The following is a 22,517-nucleotide window of genomic DNA, read 5'->3' on the forward strand; positions in this document are numbered from 1 at the left end:
TCAATGAATGACATGTATTTTTTGGCCAAAATTAAGGGTGGAAAAATGCTCCTACCAGCCCTCTGCAAATGATGTCCCTGTGTAAAAACGTTGGATTTCGCACACTCGGTGGCGATCCGCGCTCCTCCGTTGCGCGCCGCTGACCCGCGTGCATCCCTGAATTTATGAATGGGCCCCCACCCCGCCGCCGGCCGGTGCATCGACTGCATCCGCTGCAGTGTTGCGCCGCGCGCCGACCAACGCGCATGCGCTGTCGCGAGTGTTGTTGCATCGCATCGCGTCGCATCGCATCGCACCACACCGCGCGGTTGCGCAACTGTATCCTCCTCCATCTTGTGCCCACGTGCTACTCACCACCCGATCGGGTGACGCTAGAACACTCACGGGAATTCGCGGGAATACCGGCACGCCTCGGACGCAGCGACGGGCGCCAACGACCGTTGCAGCGAGAGTCGCATTCCGGAATTCCTGCCGATAACGATTCTCCTTCTTTTTTCTTCGATTCATCGTAGTAGGTAATCTACCGATATTATTCTCTAATACAGACGTTCGTCACGCTTTTATGTATCGTTCCATGGTTTTATTATGCGTCGACCAAATTTCTTAATTCGCCTTTATTGAATGCCCGCATGTCTGTTGTCCACCCCTCTGATAATAACAAAGTGGAAGAATATGACTGCTACACGAAATGGGTTGAACGGATGGCCTTTTTCAATTTTTATGTGGCAATAATACCTCAATCAACATCTACAAAAATCATATTTTTGAATAGATAGAAATGAATTTAATTTCATAAAATATGTGTGTACAATAGATACCACTCAACTTAATTATAAACATATATTTTTAATTTAGTATTACTTTTTTTAATGAAAGAGTATTATAATTTATTTATATATAATGCTTTATTGACGATTATATATATAAAATAATGATCAAAATAGGGTATACTCTTAATATAACACAATATCGCAAACTTGTGCACACTTTAAAAGCACAATTTTCTCAAATATCGTCGTAATCTGAAAAAACGTTGGATGAAAATATGCCCGTAGTGAGGGGGTGAGGAGGTGGGGGAGGGGTCCATACAAAAAATGTGAAACAAAAAGCTTTCGTTGCGCAGCCGCATTTTATTATGTATACGTTTCACAAAGAAAATCAGAAAATATGGAAAGTGATACTAAAAATGAAAGTATATTTAGTATCATATAACATTAAAATATGTCATTAATTAATAAATTAACTATCTGTGAATCTGGGAAAGTTTTCGTTGCTCTGTTTGAATTATTGCCATTAGACATGCTTAGTATTCAATTTAATTTTTTTTTGTTTTAAAAATATTAATACACATATCGCTACTACAACAAATGTGTATTCAATCATTTAATCATCATCTTCTATGACTAACTCAATAATTGTCAATTTTACAGGAATGACAAAAAAATGTGAATATAATGTGAATAATAATAACAAATTTTTAAGCAAAGAAGTACTATTATGTAATTATTAAGGTATACAAATATTTGTTTATTCATATGTATTATATAGTACTCATTAGAGTTACATTTAGATAATTATTAAAGCACTTACATAGTTCTACTTAAATTAATCACATTGATATTTATTCGTATGATTATTAATTTCATACTAATTTTTGATCATCAGACCTACTCTCCACATACTATGAACACAAATTATCTATATTTCGATAAATATTGAGTTTTTCCAACGAAAAAAAAATGTCTGAAACTTATAAGACTCGAATACTTTTTACTTTCTCCATTTAAACTTTGAGCAATCGATGTAGGTATCTAAAAACCAATGCGTCCGATACGTCAGCGTGGCCCTGATCCATATCGTTTCGGAAGGCGCACCATAAAACCATACTTGCATACGACAATCGTGAACTTTTTTAAATGGCCGCCCGCCCGGTCGTGATGCATTAAACATTGTGAACATTTGAATTTTAAAGTGGCACAAACTGGTGATCGCAGTGACTAAGTGGCCGACATCGGCTTATCATTCCGCGGGACCCCGATTGCCGAAAGGTACCGCGACAGTCGAAGGTCGACACCGTTTTGCATACCGCTGTTGGCATTTTCAATCGACGTCCCTGGGCTCTTCTTCTCTGCGGGTTCGCTTTTTGCGGAACCATCAGACCGGAGCGCGTTCGGTTTTTGTGGAATACAAACTAGAAAGCGAGGGTGGCGAACTCGGCGCCGTCTCCCCCACTGGCGGAAGTCGATGATTTAAAAATAATATCCGAAATCGGCAATCTTATATCTGTGGCGAGGGGTATTTCGTTTTTTAAGGCATATCCTACCATTCGTCTCCAAATAGCAAGTGATCATAAAAACGCACCTCAAAACAGCCCCACTGTCAGAAAAAGTATTCGTGAATACACTAATACAAATTTTGGCTGTGAAGAAAACGAGAGATAATTTTTTTTTTTAATACATACAAGATATTTTCTATGAGCTGAAGTAGCTCATTATTAGAGAATTTTCAATATCTAATATGTACGATCTAGCTCGATTTCAATTAATCATCATAATATTTATCCATGAGATTCTAATATAATTTGTGATGATCGATATGAATTATAATTAAATAATAGTTACTAATCCTAATCTCACGATAGCAATGAAAAAAACACTAAGGTCTATATAATCCAGATCTTTCAGATCAATAGTCAGAGACTTATACCACTCGTTTATATTGCGGAACTAAACTGTAAGGAGTTTATGTTATTGCGGTCCTAAAACTGATATTTAATAAGAAAAAATATATATAAACAGCTGATTGGACCAATAATAACAAACGCTTGTCGGTGTATATTAACATCAGTAATAAACTCAATATAACACATTTTTCTATATTAACTTTAAACTTCACATACCAGTAAATTGTTATAAATAGTCTTAAGCTTAATAAATTCACTTTGTAAAACTTTTATTTATTTTTCCTAATTTATCTTATCTACTAGTACTTAATTTTTTGTTTATTATATTATCTACACTATTAGTCTTATTTTATATTTCTTATTGTAAACTAGTAAATGCTATTAAAGGAGCAACTTAACGTATTTTCCTATGTTCTTAATTTTGCAGTAAACGTTGATATAACAAAAATAAAATCTTATTGTTATCTATTTATTATAAATTAAATTTGTACTCTTTTTGTGAGCTCAAATAATTATGGAATTAAAAAATTTACATTTTAAGGTATGATGTGCTAGATTTTGATTTAGTTATCGAGCTATCGTTAGAACGATAATTAAGGTTCCGAAGAACTGTTGAACTGTTTGATTGAAACAGATTTTAAAAGTTCAATAGTCTCTATTATATTTTTAATGCATCAATATTTTTCTTTACCTTGCTTTACTATATAGGGTATTGTCTAAAAGCAAAGATTTCAATAATTTTAAAGAGACAAATATGATTCCCTTTTTACGTTTTATAATAAGCGTCATAAGTTCAATTTTTTTATTTTATGTTTGTAACTGCATAATATTTTCTTTAAAGAGTTATTCTAATTATTTTAACTAATATTAAATATAAATCCTATGGGAAATAGAATTTTGCAGTCAAAGATATTTCAAAAGATATATTTTATTGGCTAAAATAAATCTAATATTGATTTTAGACGTCAAAACTGCAACTGTTATTGAATATACTTAAAAATAAATTGTTCTGTTTATTTATGTTTATATCACCTATATTATACACAATTATTTTTATTGAAAAAATGAAAATGATGAATATAAAACATAATGAAAGCATGTGTTACTTTTAGTTTATTTAAGTGGAATTAATAACATATTTTAGTGAATTTTATCAAAAATCCAGTCAAACAAATAGTCAGATGCATTGGTCCAGAAATAACAAACCTAAATTTTTATTTTTAAATGTAATAAATAATGAGGCTGTTTTTTTAATCTTACTTTATCAATATACATAGTACATATATATATTATATTATTTATTAATAATTTGACACAAATTTTAATTAGAATAGCTGATTGGTTTTGAAAAACTAAAGGGTAAAATAAAATTTAGCACTGCAATATGTCAGACTTTTTAATCATTAATAATTCAATCTTCACCAAATACAATGCTCTCTTATTATCCGACTTTCTGCAAACCTATACTGATTTATTAAAATTTTACGCTCTTTGTATATAAACCAGAATGATATATTAGTGCTATAAGTCGCTAACAATTTACCTGAGAGACCTGGATTCGAATCCCATATGGACCTTAGTGTTTTCCAATTTCTATCGTGTCAGGGAGATCGGTATTAGTAATAATTATATAATTATAATTCCAACAGATAACCACAGATTTGGTTTACCTAGATTTTCTTAATCTCTAGGATGATGATCGTATACACTTGCTATTGAAAATTCTCTAATAAAAGTGAGCTACTTCAGCTCATAGAGAATATCTTAAATTTATTAAACAGAAAAAGATATCTAACTTGTTAAATTGGTTTAAAAAATATTTTGCCACTTATTTTAGTCATGTTTAAATTTAACACCATCAATGCGTAATTATGCATTGATGGTATAATAAGGGCGTTCAAAAAGGGTGTGTATATATGATATTATATATATATATACATACGTATGAAATAATATTCTAAACATGGCGAACTTGTCTCGGCGACCAGTTTGAATATCCGTCCCCTTAAAAATCGCCCTTTTTACATTTGTATGTACACGCGCCTTCAAATAATAAGGAAGCAATAATCATATGTTGATAATTCCAACCTGTGAATTTTATAACAAATTAGAGGTGTGTTAGTGCGTATGCTTGTGTCGATTATGCGTGCATGAGTATGTGTGTGTATGTGCGCTGACGAAATTTCTGTTATAAAACAATGCTAAGGTCAATGTTCGAACATTAATGGGTTTTCATGTCAGAAATTGATTTCTCGGAAGAAAATTATCCGGGCACGCAACAATACGATTGCGTATTTTTAATTTGTTTGGAATTTCGACCGATATAATTCCATTAGAATTAGGATTTAATCGTTTTGTTAAGCGAATCGGACGTTCCGTAACGGGCGAAGGAATTTTCTAAATGTCTATGAGAAAAAATTTAACATGATGTCTAATCGTTGTACACTTGTCGAGTTCAATTTGTACCAACAACGGGCTTAGTTAAGAAAAAAAATATGCTTAAGTTTAAATTTTATTATTACTTCTATTATATTTATTTTATAGTTAACTGTGTAATGTTTCAGGATAGTTCTTTATCGGGAAATTTCAGAAATACTTTGAATAGAAAGGTTGTCTTATATTGCAATAAAATATAGTATTATAAAAATCTATGTGCATAAAGTATGATGTAGGCATCTTAACTTCTACATAAAAATGATTTTAACATAATTTGACTATCTGAAAAAATCATGAACGGTTCTTTCTCTTTATGATAAGACTTTTTTGCTGTCAAAGCTGGCAAATATTAATTATTTAGTTAGATTATATAAATATATAATTCATCTATTATAATTAGAGTTTGAGCATTTTTTTTATTAAACTACTATAATGAAATGTATTATATCTCAAATAAGCAATATGAAATGTTTTATGTTAATTATTTATCAGAAAATATTTTTATTTACAAACATAAAATGTTTTAAGATTCAGATAGTTTTATATTATATGATATAAAAACTTATAGAAATAAAATCAGATTAGTTTGTGAATAATGATAATATAAACCCATTGTGCCTACATGGTATTAACACCCTCTCTTATTGTATATTACTATGTTTTAAGATAACAATCTGCCCTTTATCTCTTAACAATGCTCATTTCCTTTTGGATGTACATGTTTTTATAGTATATAACGTAATTTTATGACGGTCATTATATAACATTTTAATAGAAGTTTTCCATATTAATTGGATACATTTTTATAATGTATAATACGTTAATAGCGTAATGAAAATATGCCATTGGCTTTAATATGACTTTTTTAATAAAATTTGCAGAGCGATATAAATATTTTAATAAAAATTTGTCAATATATTTTTTATTTATATAAATTTCAGCAAAGCTTTTTATGCCTTATTTGCCGAGCCCTCGGATTTTCCGACGCCACTTTTCCCCATCGGTGTCCATTTGCCGGGCCCGGTCCGAGATTTTGCTGGTGTGCATAAGAGACGCCCGCCTATATATTTATCTAGATATAATTTGGCGAGCGTGTACGAAAGTAAGCCTCGGACAAAATAATTCTAAACGGGTTATCGGGGGGCCACGAAGGGTTGGAAGCATCTCCGTTCTTGTGTGCATACAACACACCGACAAGAAACAAACACACATACCGGCAAGGAGCAAACACAGACACGCGCGAATCCAACGAGGAGTACTGTTACGCGGGCGCCTAATGCCACCAGCCAGACCGACCATGGAGACTACTATAAGTACAAAAAAATGGGGGGTCGCAAGGAAGGTTCGCACACCGCGGTCGGTCTCTGAGAAATTTACGTGAAAATCGATTTTCCTTAGTTGGAGGCCGCTACGTGGATGTGTGCTGATGGATGACGCGCGAGCACAGCCGTTTTATTGCGTCGCATTGAGAATCACTGGTGGGGAAAAAATGCGACGAAAATCGGTCGATTTTGTTAATTATAAAATAAGCAATGATTTCCATGATTGTGTTTTTAATTTCAATGAAAAAATTAACTTAAAAACAATTATAACTCATTGCAAAAAATAATGTCACTGTTTTAAAAATCTGCTAATTATTAAACAATTTCATTTTAAATTTAATTGCAATTATACATTATGTTTTTGAAATACAGTGGAACCTCGGTTTACGAGCATAATTCGTTCCGAAAACATGCTCGTATTTCAAAACATTTGTATATCAAAGCGAATTTCCCCATAATAAATAAATATCTAAAACCCAAAAATATTTATATAAACTGATTAATACAAAAGACACATATTTTTATATTTGTTAGTATTTTAATTTATAGTAAAATAATATAATTTATTAATTATTCAAATCGGAATCATTGCCGTCTATCACTGAGAACCTCACTTGGAATCACATAGTAACCCCACCCCATGCTTTATCGATGATCTTGAAGTAGCTAACAACGTGGCAATGATTTTTCCAAAAGTCTATAAGGGTAATATTTGTGCCTTCAGTCACTTCGAAGCAACGCTAAAAGAATGATTTGGTGTAAAGATGTTTGAAGTTCTAAATGACCTGTTGAATCATTGACTGGAATAATAAAGTTGTGTTGGGAGAAGAGAGGAAGAAACTTGATCTTAGTGAACTTAAATTCCTCCAGTAAGGTGTCCTCAAGGTCTGGAGAATTACCAGGACATTACCACAACCATCAATACATTGTGTTGCAAGTTATTTATTAAAAGCATGTCTGCACTGCAAGAAGAACAATGAACTATCGAGAAGCATCATTGGCTCAGTTGGGGAGAGACTCAATACGCACTACTCTTATCAAGTCAAAATTTATTGATTTTTTTATCGTATTGCGAAACACTTATAAACTAAGTTACTCCCAATCTCAATGTGCTTAATTTTCTAATTATTATGTTTGTAATAATATAATCTGCTTGAAGCTCAATAAAAAATTGTTAAATGTGTTTACAAAAAAAGTTAACAAATAAAGATCATTTTGCTGTAACTCTTTCAATCAAATAATCAGTGCATACGATTCAGCTTCTTTATTTTAGAAACTTAAGAATAACTCTGTGAGGAAAGCAAATACTTCATTAAGTGAATTATTAACTAATAATAATCAAGCCTTCAGCATTGTATATATCTCTGCATTGTGGTTCATGTTAGCGATTTACAATATTAAATATACACGACATAATAAGGTTAATTGAATCTTCTTATTTTAGTCTTATTACGTCATTTTTAACTTAGCAATACTGCTAAAAGTATTTTAAACTGAATAAATCGCGGTATTTTTTAGCTTCCTCTAAAAAATATTATTAAAAGTAATATCTATATAGTATAATATACGAGGAAATATTATAGCAAGTATATGTTATAGCAATATAAATTTAGTTTATCTAGAAATAAAAATAACTAGATTAGTTTATCAAGATATTTAGTCTTTTTTAAATTGATCTTTATTTTATAATTTATAATGTTTGAAACTGTAAAGACACAATTTAGTTTGTTATTTTACAGATTATTATTTTTGACAAAAATACTGTAGTTGGTTCTAAATCTATAGCTGAATTATTATGTAATGTATTTTGTGCATTTATACTAATATTATATATATTTATGAACAACCTAAATTATTGCTGTCATATTTTCCGGTAAAATAAGCTGAAAGTAATTAAATTCATTCCTTATTCAATTCTTCTACAGATTCATAATACAGAACAACATATTTTCTTCTCCTAAAGTTATTTTAGAGTACAAAACACATTTATGGCCAGAATATGGTAAATATTTGTATCATTAATTATAAATTTGATATCGTAAAAAAGTGCAAAAATTATAATATCATTATTGAACTACTTCTAGTATATTATAAATTGTCTCTAATTTGATGTTGTTATTTTATAATATGTGTCATTGCTGAAAGTCTGAAATCTTCAATGAAACTCTCATATACATATGTATGCTGTTATTTGCATCGTGGACATGGTGAATATCTATGTTTGGAAATTTTAAAATAAATATTGCATATTTTAAAAATAATTTTAGGCAACTTGTTAATATATAGATTTGGTGTGATTTCTTTAAAACTATTTAATTAATGTAATGTTATTGTTAATGTACGCCTATTTTGTGTACTATTAATCACCATATGATATTGCGATCGTTAAAAATTCGACAACATCAGATTATTGTTAATTAAAGTAATTTTCATCTCATGTTTACTAAGTTGTGTTTCAAATATAAAAACCGTTTATATAAAATTACTGCAATTATACTCGATTAAATGTGTATTGTTACATTTAAATTAAACCTTGGTACAACCTGGCCCGTCAGAACAGACACGAAGAGCAGACAGTGTATACACACAGTGTTGCAGAAGCGAATCCGACGTTTGGTTAGCACTGTTGGAAACGTGTCCAAATTCGGAATCACAATTCATATGGACGGATTTTTTTCGTTCATTTCGGCCAAACGCGACATTAGAACCCAGACAGATGCCGATGACACTTTTTTACTCTCTCTCCTAATCCACTTGTCCAATCATCGATGGATGTTGAGATGGAAGTTTCAGCTCGTCGGTGACGTGGCCCTCGCTTTCGCCCGATGACTAAGCGCCTCGTTCGTCAAACAATGACGGATCCAGAAATTTCCATAATCGCAGATCAAATGCAATTATTATGATCTAGCGAATCTCCAAGCGGTCTAGCGACGAGGTCAACATATGCAAAAAAAGCCAATATATCCACAATAATAACAAAACTGGGCCGCAATGTCGAACGCCGGGTCACGAGACTTATGACGACAATGTTGACACTCGCCATTGCACAAAAGCTAGCAAGGATATCTGGTATTGATATCGCGTCACCGAATAAAAAGCTTTCAAATGCGCATTTGATTCTATTTTGCATCAAAAATGCAACAAAATCAATAAAATAGATTTTTATCTCCATTATTGATAATAAAAAAAATTATCAACGAATTTTGGTATCTAATTTAATTAGTTATTCCCAGAAATCGCGCAATCGTGACTGAAAGTATAATGTTACAAATTTAATTGAAAATCGTTAGTTTATTTTAGGCTGAGTACAACAACCTCGTTTCTTGAGGTTTATCTCAGCTTTATCTTATCAGTAAATACTGCATTTTATATTAAATAATTCATAAGCACACGTAGTAGAAGAGGTCATTGCCGCGAGCGTTTGTTTGATATTTTGGTAAATTGCCATTTGGGATAAAAAATAATATTTTTCATCATTTTTTGAAACGTCATTAGGATACTTAATGGACATTTAATGGGAGTATGACAATGTCGGACATTTTTTATAAGGGACCACCGCAGTCCCCAGTTTGTAACTTGGCACATTGCTTTTGTCGAAAACAGTTGTAATAACATTGTGTTTACATTTAAAATGTGTCAAAACGATTACGATAAAATTTAAATACGTATATATAAATATAAAGATATGAGAGGTCATGATACATATGGAAGTGCTCGGATGCAACACTTAGTTTTATAAATAAATTTTCTAATTCTAGTATATTATATTCTATATACATAAAAAAGTATCGAAATCGTTTCGTCTCTCATCGTCGTTTATATTGTATCTTCTTCTTCTTATTTCTTGAGCTTATAGAAGAGTCTTAAATACATTTCCACCCCCCACGGACGAAAATGGCACTCCAAAAATAAATTTTGTCCCTCGATTCTGGCAGTGACCTGAAGGTGGATTTATTTTCATCCTTCCTAGGTGACAGGACAACAACCCCATAATTTCACAGCATGTAACTCATTGCGTTCCTATTTTTTTGGTTCATATTCAATTTATATTTAGATAGTTTTTTCATATCCTTGGTTGAAAATATATTTTATAATCATCAATTTATTATAAATTAAACAAAGCTAAACAGCTATGATTTACAATAAAATTAAGTTTTTCATCTATGCTCTTCTAAAAAGATTTTTGGCAAATATGAAGTCATATTTCCTTTAACAGATATCGATGGTCAAAATATAGCATTTAAATATATGTTTATTTGTATATATTTAAATAAAAATATTGTAAATTTACCGCTGTAACATAAATTATAGCTCAAAAGCTTTACAGCATAAGCAAATACAGTATACTCTGGATTATCCGGCAACTAATGCTGGCAAGGAAGGACACCATAATAATTTAAAAACACGGATAATCCGAACTAGAAATTTTTATTTTATTTTAAAATATGTATAATAAATATACAACACAGATATTTTTTTTATTTATTAAGATAATCTGTGATTCTCGTTTTCTTTTGAGAATCTTTCAATAAATTTTGAATATCAGTAATAATTATATCGTTGTAGTATAGTAAATTTTCAATATACATCAGCCGTCTTGTGACTAATGTACTTGTTTGTATCTTCTTCACTTGTATTCTCACCATCACTTCCTTCCTTTCTGTTTGAGTGACGATAGAAACGATATACGATATCATTAAAGCATTAAAACCTCTTCGATGTTTTTCTAATCGATATTTTTAAAGCATTTTTTTTTAATATTCTGCATATTTCATATATCACTTGCCTAGTCTCTTCAGAATCCAATACATATGTTTCCACGTTAGGAAGAATTTTTATTATTTATTTCATTTATAGCAAGCATCCAATGCTGTCATCAAGCCATCATCTTCCTCGCAAGAGTTATGAGAAGACCACAATGGTTAGCTCGTTTCATAAATAATATAACACATTGGTCCATGGATTGAATTAAACTTGTAACAAAGGCGTTAAAAAAAGCTGCAATCATAGCACCGTCGTTCGTTTTCAATAAACTTTCATTCGGATGAGAAAGAGGATTAACTATTAATAATACTGCTTTCTGTTGCAACCCTTTACTTTTAAAAAATCTCTCGTTACAAGAAGGAACCCATTTGATCTATTTATTCATTTAAGTATTTTTGTTTATTATAATCAACAAGGAGATTTTTTATTTCTGTCCCATTAAATGATGTAGGTTTTTTTGCTTTTCCAATCATCAAAAGTTTAATTTTATGAGTTCACATGACTGTAATAGTGGATTGGAAATAAGCAAAAAAAATATTTCAAGAAACCGACAATCCGCACCCTGATAATCAATAGTACACTGTAAATTCTGTACTTAAAATTATTAATAACACATACAATAGTATAATGATTGTTTTTTTTAGTATTATGTAGTAGTTTATTAACTGATTTCCAGTTCCATGGATTTGATGTTAAAATTAATTTTATGGTTAACTATATATTTTTATACAATTAAAGAGGCTCTATAAAAATGTCTGTAAAAATTTGTACTTGATGGCAAATGTATAACGATCGTCTCCATCGATGCAACATTGTACCGGAAAGGCGCGGTCGGTGCACGGTTAAATCTGGAGCTGCACGCTCCTAAACGTCTATTTCCGGATCTCCCCCCAGCAGCCAATGTGAGATAACTCCCGAAATAAAACTCCAAATGCCGACCAAGGTAATTTAGGGAACAAGTCTTTTTTCCCTCCGACCGGAACGCGTCGAAAAAGACCCACGTGTTGCTCATGTAACCAACGTGTATGCGCGCGTGGATTATCATCGCGTAAGATGTTTATCAACCGTAATTGCATCGAACATAATAATTTGTTTCGATGAATAAATTATATATTACGCATATGCGTATGTATTATTATCGTTAAGTGATAATGTTTGCGGTAATTTTCCAATAGTTTTTCCTAGTGTTTCTTTTGAAATCGAAATGTGTGCTTTAGACAAAGAAATTGCAACAAAGTATCAAATTACAGTGTGCCGTTCGAACGATTGGATGTATGATGGAATGCGGTCTTGCTGGGGGTACCTGGTCTTCATCAGCATTTGTGAACGTACTCCCAGCTACGAATAACGGTACCTGCGCGCTTATCACAGCGACACTTGCCGATAATTAAAGGGCTATGGCCACATTTTATTTGCTATTCTAAACAGCTTAGAAATTCCATTACCGCAAACAAAAAATAAGCGTTACCCGGTTTTTAGGCACACTTCTCAATTATCTGTACATTTTATGATCTTTTCGGATTGCTTAAAGAATAATTGTTAGAAAGTCTAGTTAAAGTCATGATATATTATGCAAATGTTACCTTTTTTAATTTAGGTTACTGAAGAATACTTGAGATATGTTACTATATTCGTAATTAATCATCATATATTTTCAGATTTTGATTTGAGCATAGAAATGTTATCGATTTTAACCAAACTAGAGAATTATTTTATCATTGATTTTTTTAGGCATTTTTATATTACTGAAAGCTATTTTTATTGTAGCTCATCTGTCATTGTAACTTTCGATTAAATACTGCTTATATGGTATTCCTATAAATTTAAATGCTCTAAAAAGTTAGAATTACCTTTAACAATATGAATTAGGTTCCAGCTGCATTATTGATAATAACCGGAAGCATTTTCGTGTTTTGTTATCAATTGGCACATTAAAGTAGGGATACCAGAAGAGTGCAGCACATTCGACAACCGATTTGAGATATATATACAAATTCGATTCAATAGAAAAATATTAATAGGAGCAGTTTTCTTACATACAACTAAAGCACTAGACATAATTTACCATTATGAAATATTATTTAAACTAATTATTTTTTTCCTAGAAGCGGCTTAAACTACTCAATAGTTCCTCGAACCGAACAGAACCTTCTAAATAAAATTATAAAATTAAGAACTACTCAAACAGACGTTGACAAATGATCAATTCTACATCATTTGTTATATATATAGTATTTACAGCACTCTTTTATGGATGATATGCGTATACAAAATGTATTATGTTACTATTATTTTAAGTCATTGTGGCGCATTAGGTGTTATATTTAGTCATGATGGTCATACTTTAATAAATAATCATTAAAAAGCTTATTCCAATGCTTATGTATGAAGAATCAAAAAACACTAGAACTAAAAAGTGTCGAGACTACCAATGGTAATTTTAAATATAATAGAGCTTATAATATTAAAACTTTAAATAGGTACAAAGTTTCATTTTAATTAATCCTGCTGCTGAAAAGACTCATTTAGTTGCTGTTAATGTGGGCTTTATTCAAAATTAAAGTTTTACTTCAGACAAAATTTAAATTACACATTATTTATATTGATTTAACAAAAATTAAACACTACCAGTCATTTAGAAAATAAACTCCAAAATATGACTATTTTTTGGAATATAGGCAATAGCAAATATATTTTTTTTTAATATTTTCTATGCGACTGCTTTTTGGTCGCTTTAAGCAGTGGGTGGGTCTATGACTCTGACTTAAATTAATAAAAAAAAATTATCCTTTTTATTATCAAAAAATGAAAGGGCAATATTATATAAATCGGGTCCCAGATAATTATTATTATTAGCTAGGAACTAAAGGAAAAAATATTATACACTTCCATTGGTAAAAAATAAATAATTTTCTTGCCAATTTATACAAAGTAAACGCAGGCGTATTTTGAGTTTTATATTATTTATGTATTTCAATTTTATCTATAAGATTTATCTAATGAGAAATTTATCTAGTTTAGGGACACAATAATATTGGTTATACAAATACTAAAAAAATAATAAAAAATAATACAGTGATAAAATAGCACTTGATATATAAATTGTATATAGAATGAGAATGTAATTTGTATTATGTACAAACTTTTTATAGAAATAATATCGAAATAATGAATCTTAATTTTACTGAAAACTTTACATATTGAGAATTTTCTCCACGATCAAATTCAATTCATTTAGTATACGTAAATGAATTAATATGAATTAATATTACGGTATTTAATTAACTAACAGTGTTATTTTATAAAAATACGATGAAAAATATTTTGAATGAAAAATTATTAGTATTTCAATTAAGAGTAAACGCTTAATTACTCTGACAAAAATATTAACTACTTTTAATTTAACGTTAGCATTAATTAATTTATAGTAGGAGGGTATTCGTTTAACGTGTTCGAACGATAAAAATCCCACAATAGATAATATACATTATTTTCTTCGGTCACAGGTCATATGCGTCATACAGAAGCTTATGACGGTTTTTTCTTATTCTTCTTAAAACTACAACACTAAATTTTCTAATTCAATGAATATGATATCGCGTGTTTTAATCCTATTTCTCCCCCTTGACAATTCCGTGTATTGAGCTAAATTATGATGGACCAGTGTAGCTACTCTATCGATCAATCTTGAGTGAATTCAGCCACGTTTACAAGATGCGGGCTATAAACTACGATTAATATTGCTAATTCAATTTGGGGTAATATTCCGTTATTGAAAGAAATATTAATATTTGTGAACCGGCAACGTACCTATATTAAAATATTTATATTTTTAATGATAATTAAAAATAAATGGTTTTTTATATCAATAGATAATTTTGGCTTTTTACCACATTAAAAATATTGCTATATTAGAGAAGTTTATTCCTAGAATGTATAATTTTATTTACTTAGTATGTAACTTTTAAGTTTGGATTTTGCTTTATTTTTAGAACATATGTATATGTAAGTACTTTCATTCCTCAAAAAAATGCCTTTAAAAACACTACTTATTTGTAGTTGCGACACTTATTCAAAATAGATTCATATTAAGAAGAAAATGAGTTTTTCTAAAAGTATAAATTTACAGTATTGCATACCTAATTTTAAGCATATAAATTGCATAAAAACAAACATCGATGTTTATTTGAAGTAGGAATTTATATAATTTATAATTTTAAAATATCTAAAACTTTTGGCTTCTAAAGCTCATACGCCCGTAAAAATAAACATCTGTTAATGACAGCGATAGATGTTATCAATGTTTATGTCCCGGCGTATTTCCTGTAGCGACCTCGGACAATATAACTCGCAGGAATTGATAAGGCACTATTTGGCACGATGGGGTCATGGCGGATGAATATATTTTATTTTTTTGTAGGATACTCTAAACTTTTATCTACTTAGGAAAGCAAAACTAGATGTCAGGATGGTGGTGTCGGACGACAGATAGTAGGGGGCGTATTGCGCACCATCATCACGGCCATTAGTGTCGATTGCTGGCGATTGTCATGCTAGTCGGCGCCAAATCATAGGGGCGTCTATGTCTGACCGTGGATTGTCAAAATGTGACAAACTCGAGTGACAAACGCTTATGTTTCCTATTATGCTATAGCGTAAAAATGTATTTAAATAATTATTAAAATATTAAAGAAAATTATATATTTTATATCAAGACAACAGATTTAACCGCAGAGTATATACATAGAAACGTTTATATATTTTAAACGTTTAACATTAGTTTAGTTGGCTAGGAAATTGCATAGGGGTCAATTGATAATTTCTTAATCGATTATACATATTTTTTATCGTTTAAGATATTAAGGATACATAACTAAAATAAAACATAATAAAACATAAACATTAAAAAAAGATTGAATGTAAATGTTTCAATTTATTATTTTGTATCTTAAACAATTAGACTAGATCTTTATTGCATAATTAATTTTATTTGTATGATAGCACCTTTTTTAGGGGGTGAAATGTATTTAATAAATTAAAACACATACTTCTACATCATATAAAATATAAATTATGACATTTTATGATTCTAATATATTTTAAATATACAACTGCGCGTTAATCAATTTTATTTGAAATCTTTCTTTTCTTGGGTGTAAGGGTAAACTTGAAATTAAAACTCTAGTAATTTTAAATCAATTTTAAAAGACTTTATGTGCACCTTCTTAATTTTAAGTGTATGTTTATATCATGATAATATAATTTATTACATTTATTATAATTTAATATGCATGTTTTATTGCTAAATAGGGAGTTTTCGACTCAGCGCCTGAATATTGGATATATCCATATTGTACCTTCAAACATCATTTTTTTCGATTTAATATTATCAAATCCGGCTTATAAATAATCAATGAGTTTATAAAAATCTTATATTGTAACAATATTTCACTGTAAAGGGTGAAAAATCGTGAAAACCTTCTATTGCGCAGCGGCCGGAAGGCGCAAGACAGATGCGTATTATTTTTTAAAATCTCTCTTCTACGCCCGATCGGGCTCGTACAACTTTCTAAATATCACTAAAAATGTGTTTATCGACTTGCCTTTTTAAAGTATCACAAAATTTTCCGGGATCGTGGGCAAAATCGCGTTTGATCAGGCTCCGCCATCGCGGCGGGCGTTTTCGCGCATGGCCGTTCGTGCGCCATTTATGCCAGCGGCCGCATATGGCGCCACTGTCTACGCGCGTGCGGCCTCTACACGTCAAATACCATATTCGGATATTTCGCATGACATTGATTTCGCATAATAAAATAATTAATTGTATATTTTTGTGTTATATTATTGTTCAATAAATATCAATATGCTTAGAGAATAACAAAATTCTGACTTACCGGCGAAACCTCGATTGTTACAGTAAAATTCGTTTATGAAGGATAATAGCAATATAATTAATTAGTTTTAATAAACTTTTAAAATACCATTAAATATTAAATTAATAATAGTGTTGATATAAAATTTAAAAGATTGAATAATTTCGATATTATTAGAAATAATAATATTTTTTCTTATTCTGTAGTTAGACCCTTTGAAATTTGCCAAAATAATAATTATTTACAAACTAATGTGCATATTATTATTTGAAATAATTCAAACACTATCTTAACTTTACAGAAAAAATAAGAAAGTATTTTATAAATAACCCATATTTTATGCCTAATAAATCTTTATATTAGAGGAATTTGCATCATATACGAATATTTGTGTAAAACTGTGTAAAAAGCATAGGAGCTCATATAAATTATATGTACTTACATTACATGCTCGGTTAAACACAAATTAGATATAGATATGAGTTTTATTAAATGCAAATGAATTGTAATTATTCAAGCTAAAAGGGTAAGGTGTGTAGACAATTAACAAAACACAAGTTTTTCCAGCTTGATAATTTATAAATAATTTATAAAGCTCTTTTTATGTTGATTTAAATTATAATTATTGCACTCCACCATTAACTTGAAATAAATACATAAAAAAGATTGGCAGGAAAATTTTCATATCTTCACCAAAAAAAAAATTCAATACATTGAATTTTTTGGTGAAGCGATAAATAAAGATAAAAAACTACTTTTAAATGAATTTAATTCTAGCTTTTTACTAGTGCATATATGTATTATAAATATATTGCCAAATATGAATTTATTAATCTATATCTAAGTAACTATGCAAACCATCGGTTCTCAGTATCGCAAATTACCAATCGTGTCTTATTGCAATGTGTCGTGTTAACATGTTCAATATTGTCTTCATTATCGTTCTTCCCCACACATTGCCTAATAAGTCTGTCCCACTTTTTTACATGCACATGTGTTTAACCCTGACCGTCTCTGTGCTGCTTACCCGTGAAGGAAAACGTCTCACTTTTGCCCGGTCTTCTTTATAAACAAAACGCTATTTTCTGTTTCGATTTGACTAAATTATCACATATCACATTGATTTCCTAGAACCGCCAAATGTGTTCAACAGTTGTTGCAGATTTTAAATTCTGCATTTTCCGACTGAAAAAATATACTCCTAGATGTTTGCAAATCAATATTGTTTTAATAAAATCAATAATTACGCAACTTACTTCTTTTTTTTATATTCAATTATTATTGAATTAAATATATATAAATATAGACTATAGTTCAAATTATATTTAATTTACATATAATATAATAGTTTCAGTGATATTTTGTTTGAAAATAAGGATTTTTATAGTATGCTGATAACGCGAGAGGGGGGAGTGCATAGAAGTGCGCGTGCGCAGTGGAAAAGCGAGGCCATTTAGATGACACCGTTATGGCCATATTACGAACGCACCTCTACAAATAAAATATTTGTTTTATATACGCAATAATACTATTTTCTTGTTAACAATTCGATAAAACAACTTTACCATCTATGAATGTTATAAACATTATTATACTTTTTTGCAGCAATATAAAAAGATTTTCAGCTTGTTCGTTATAAAAAAGTTTATCCAAAATTATTATTATAAAGTTTTAAGATATTTTTACAAAAATGATATACCTATTTATGTTTATAATATGTCACAGTAAAAGGGGTGTTATTAATTATATTTAAAAAAAAAACACATTTTGTAGGAAAATAATTTATTGAAATTATTATTCATATAAAAAATAATGATAAAATACTCTTATTTTTAATGTTTTATATTAAATAATCAACCGATGATTTGTATGAATCTGTAAAAGACAAATTATAAATTAATATTGTATTAGATCTAGTTATAATGAGCTAAACGAGTTCGCGGACAATTTATTATTAATGATTTTTTCCTCGTTTTTGTAATGACTCTGCTGAGAATTATTTAATGATTTAAGTTTTATTTAAAATACACAAAACATTTATAAATAATTTTATCGTAATTTCACTAAATGAAAATAAAAATAAGCACATTTTTCATAATTTTTACTGCAATTTCACTAAAAATATTTGGTATTTAACTTTTAAATACCATCACGTAAATGATTGCTATTAATGTTTGTTTTTTTTATTCATTTCGATTTCATTATCCATATTTTTAATAAAGGACCCAATTTCTATGATGTAAATTGTACATCGAATTAGATCAGTGACGTGTTTAGACGTCGTTCTGGACAAACACATAAACTAGCTAACGATTCCGCACCGTCCGTAGTAAACTCTTGTGTAATTTCGAAATATTTAGACTTATTCTCTTATACATTTTGTTATTTTTTTTGCCGATAAATAATCGATATCGCTAACGATGACTATGTTGCTTTCAGGGGCCCCGTCACGAGAATCATCCCGCATTCCGCGGACGGAGGCCGGTCACCGGCGGCGCTAAATAGAAAACGGTAAATATCTTTATCGGACCGAACGACGACGAACCACTCGACCGATTTCAGGTTGAGGAACTTTCGGAAGGTCAAATCTTCGGACGCGAGAGATCTAGATGACGACTGTGCGGTGCGATGGCGTGATTTATCCGCGACTACGCGAATGACCCAGATATGAAAACGCGCACACAGAGGTGTACGACGATGCACAGTGCGACAAAATGAGCAATATCAAAGGCAAAGTTCCAACGATAAATTTTCCCCTTTATTCCTATATTTACTATAACAATATCCAAATTGAGCTTTTTACCAACACGAGATACTCGAAATCGTGTGGTTTACTTCTGAAACATTTTGAAATTTTTCTCACAAAAAATTCTCATGATCATCTAGAAATTGGCAATGAATGCATTATGTGTAATTCTGCTTTTTATATTTCTTACTAGATTTATTCAACGATGCATTTTTATCATTTGTAACTCCAGAAAGCACCGCTTTTACCTTTTCTAAAGATTTCATCGATTTTTGATTCTATCTGGGTTCACCTTAAGAACAAATTTGTCATTGCGATTTGAGTAGTCATGCTTCACATGCATACATCTACTCATGTATACTTATGATCTGGAACACAGAATTTTTTTAAATTTTATAGATTGACATAATTGTCTACCCTTTCATTTTTTTATTGTTTTATCAGGCCAATTCTCATAAAAATGAATTTGTATAACTTACCATCAATGTCCTGCGTAATTTTATTTTGAACTCATTTTTTTAAGTAGTAAAAAAATAGTACATATATGTAAATAATCTACACGAAAATTTCTGCACGCATTGCAGAAATTGTATTGAAAATAACAATGAGAGTATATACATGTTTTCACTACATCTAAGCCTAATAAAATAAATCTCTTACTCTTTATATATCATGAGAGAGTCGGTTGCATTGTGCTGTAACCAAACAAGATTATGTAAGAAGCATAACGCCTTCAAACTTTTTAATTAAAAACAACATTTTATATCAAATGCCAACTCCTTAAAAGTCTAACTGTATATACATATATATTGGCAAAACCTGTGATCCGCTATAATAAAACACCCAAATCAATGCGATTAAGTACTTTATTTCATATTTCAGATAACATTAGATAACAAATGGCAACTTCTTATAAAGCCTTACTGTATATATTTTCAATATGATTACAGAACATGCAATCCGCTTTATTCAAAACACTTAAGTCAGTGAGATTATATTTTTTGTTTATTATATCATGATTAAAATTTTCTTTAGGATAGACAGTTTATCATGCTTTGGTATCAGTAAAATTTATTCAACACTTAGAGGTCCAAAGGCATGTATGTCATGCCCAAAATGATTTTACCATTGCAGTCCAAAGGCATCTATGTCATGCCCAATATAATTTATATTTTCTGAAGCCTTTTTGAGTGACTTGATGATAAAATTTCTAGTATTTTATTTTGTTAGTTACTCAGGGATACTTATATTACGCTAAAAAATTTAGTAACTCTCAACCATTTTATCTTGAATTGTCAAATTACTAAAATTCGTCGTAAAATTTTGGAAACAATTTCTGTGCCACCCGCTCGTCGAGTGGCTATTGTCAAAGCCCAAACGTGCGATTTGTTGTCTATGATTCTCAATCTAAAAGTCGTACGTATTTTCTTTAAATAAATTAAATAACTGTTTTTAATTACAGCAAATTATAAAATCAATAGTAGTTTTGACGAAAAGTCAATATTCTACAATTATTATGTGAGTGAGGATGATAACTTATTTGACACAAAAAAACATTTGCGTTATTATGAAAATAAAAATTATGTTAGTGAATTTAATCAAGAAACTAAGGCAAATATTTCAGACAGTGAAAGTGATAACAATACCTACAATAAGTCTATGAATTTAAATCGTAAACATTTATTTATGACGATGACGATGATAACCTGAAAGAAACGTTCATAGATTATTTTATTACAATTGGGTAAATGTAAATAAGAGATATTTTGAGATAACGACCATTTTCTTAGGAAATGAGTCAAACCAAAAATTCCAGAATATTTTAATTGTTTTTCAGGAATAAATTGATTAAAAATGAATGTAAAAAAGTACTTAATTGCGAATAATTTACTTTCCAAAAATTATATTTAACTAGTATAATTATGTCTAATAAAAGAGGGCTTTTATAACCAACAAAAAATAATCAAGAGAAAAGTTATAACCTATATATGAACAAACTATAATATTATGAAAAATATTTTTTACTAAATGGTTGAAAGGCTTATTTTTAGTTTCTAGAAAATATTAAAAGTTCGCACCGATGAATACATTATAAAAAGGCCACATAAATCGTGATATATTTTTGGTTAAAATTAAATTATGTTTACGATTTGTAGATGCGTAATAAAATCTTAAGTAGCTTCTTTGCTTTATGATTTTATAGACTAAGTTGCGATGAATTTGAGCATATATGATATATTTTAAACTTACATTTTGCATATATGATATACAAATCCTTACATTTCGATTAAAATGTATTAAAATTGATCTTCAATTATGATTTTTTTTCAATTTAACTAAAGCCAATTAATCGGATTTTGACAACCAAAGAGTTAGGATTATTATAGAAAGTGAATCTTCTTGGTGTATATTCAACTATCAATATTAACTTTACTCTGTATAAACAGACAATCCATATAAGCTTTACTGCAGTTGCAAATTTTATTTCTGACTTTTAATGTACGCCCAAAGAGTGATATAAAGTATTGTAACCTTTTTATTATTTTGGTGCATAGGTCTCATAGTTTCAGAGATATTGAATTATGACACTGTTTGGCCGCACTGTGCGATGGCACCGTACCATACGGGGGAAAGCCGAAAGGCCGACGAAAATAAAAACGACGGCCGTGACCGTCGCGCGCCGCCGACGGGGG

General features: G+C 30.1%; 1 long non-coding RNA gene across 1 annotated transcript; it reads left to right on the plus strand.

Annotated features, from left to right (window-relative positions):
• Positions 1-214: 214 nt before the first annotated feature.
• On the plus strand, positions 215-21,784 carry LOC148237732 (uncharacterized). Its single transcript, XR_015812690.1, has 2 exons — positions 215-515; positions 19,518-21,784. It is a non-coding gene; the product is annotated as an uncharacterized LOC148237732 (long non-coding RNA).
• The last annotated feature ends 733 nt before the right edge of the window (positions 21,785-22,517 follow it).

Source organism: Plectrocnemia conspersa, unplaced genomic scaffold (genome assembly GCF_051122295.1).
Source record: "Plectrocnemia conspersa isolate PC_06_02 unplaced genomic scaffold, ASM5112229v1 ptg000002l, whole genome shotgun sequence".
In the NCBI taxonomy this organism is placed as follows: Eukaryota; Metazoa; Arthropoda; class Insecta; order Trichoptera; family Polycentropodidae; genus Plectrocnemia; species Plectrocnemia conspersa.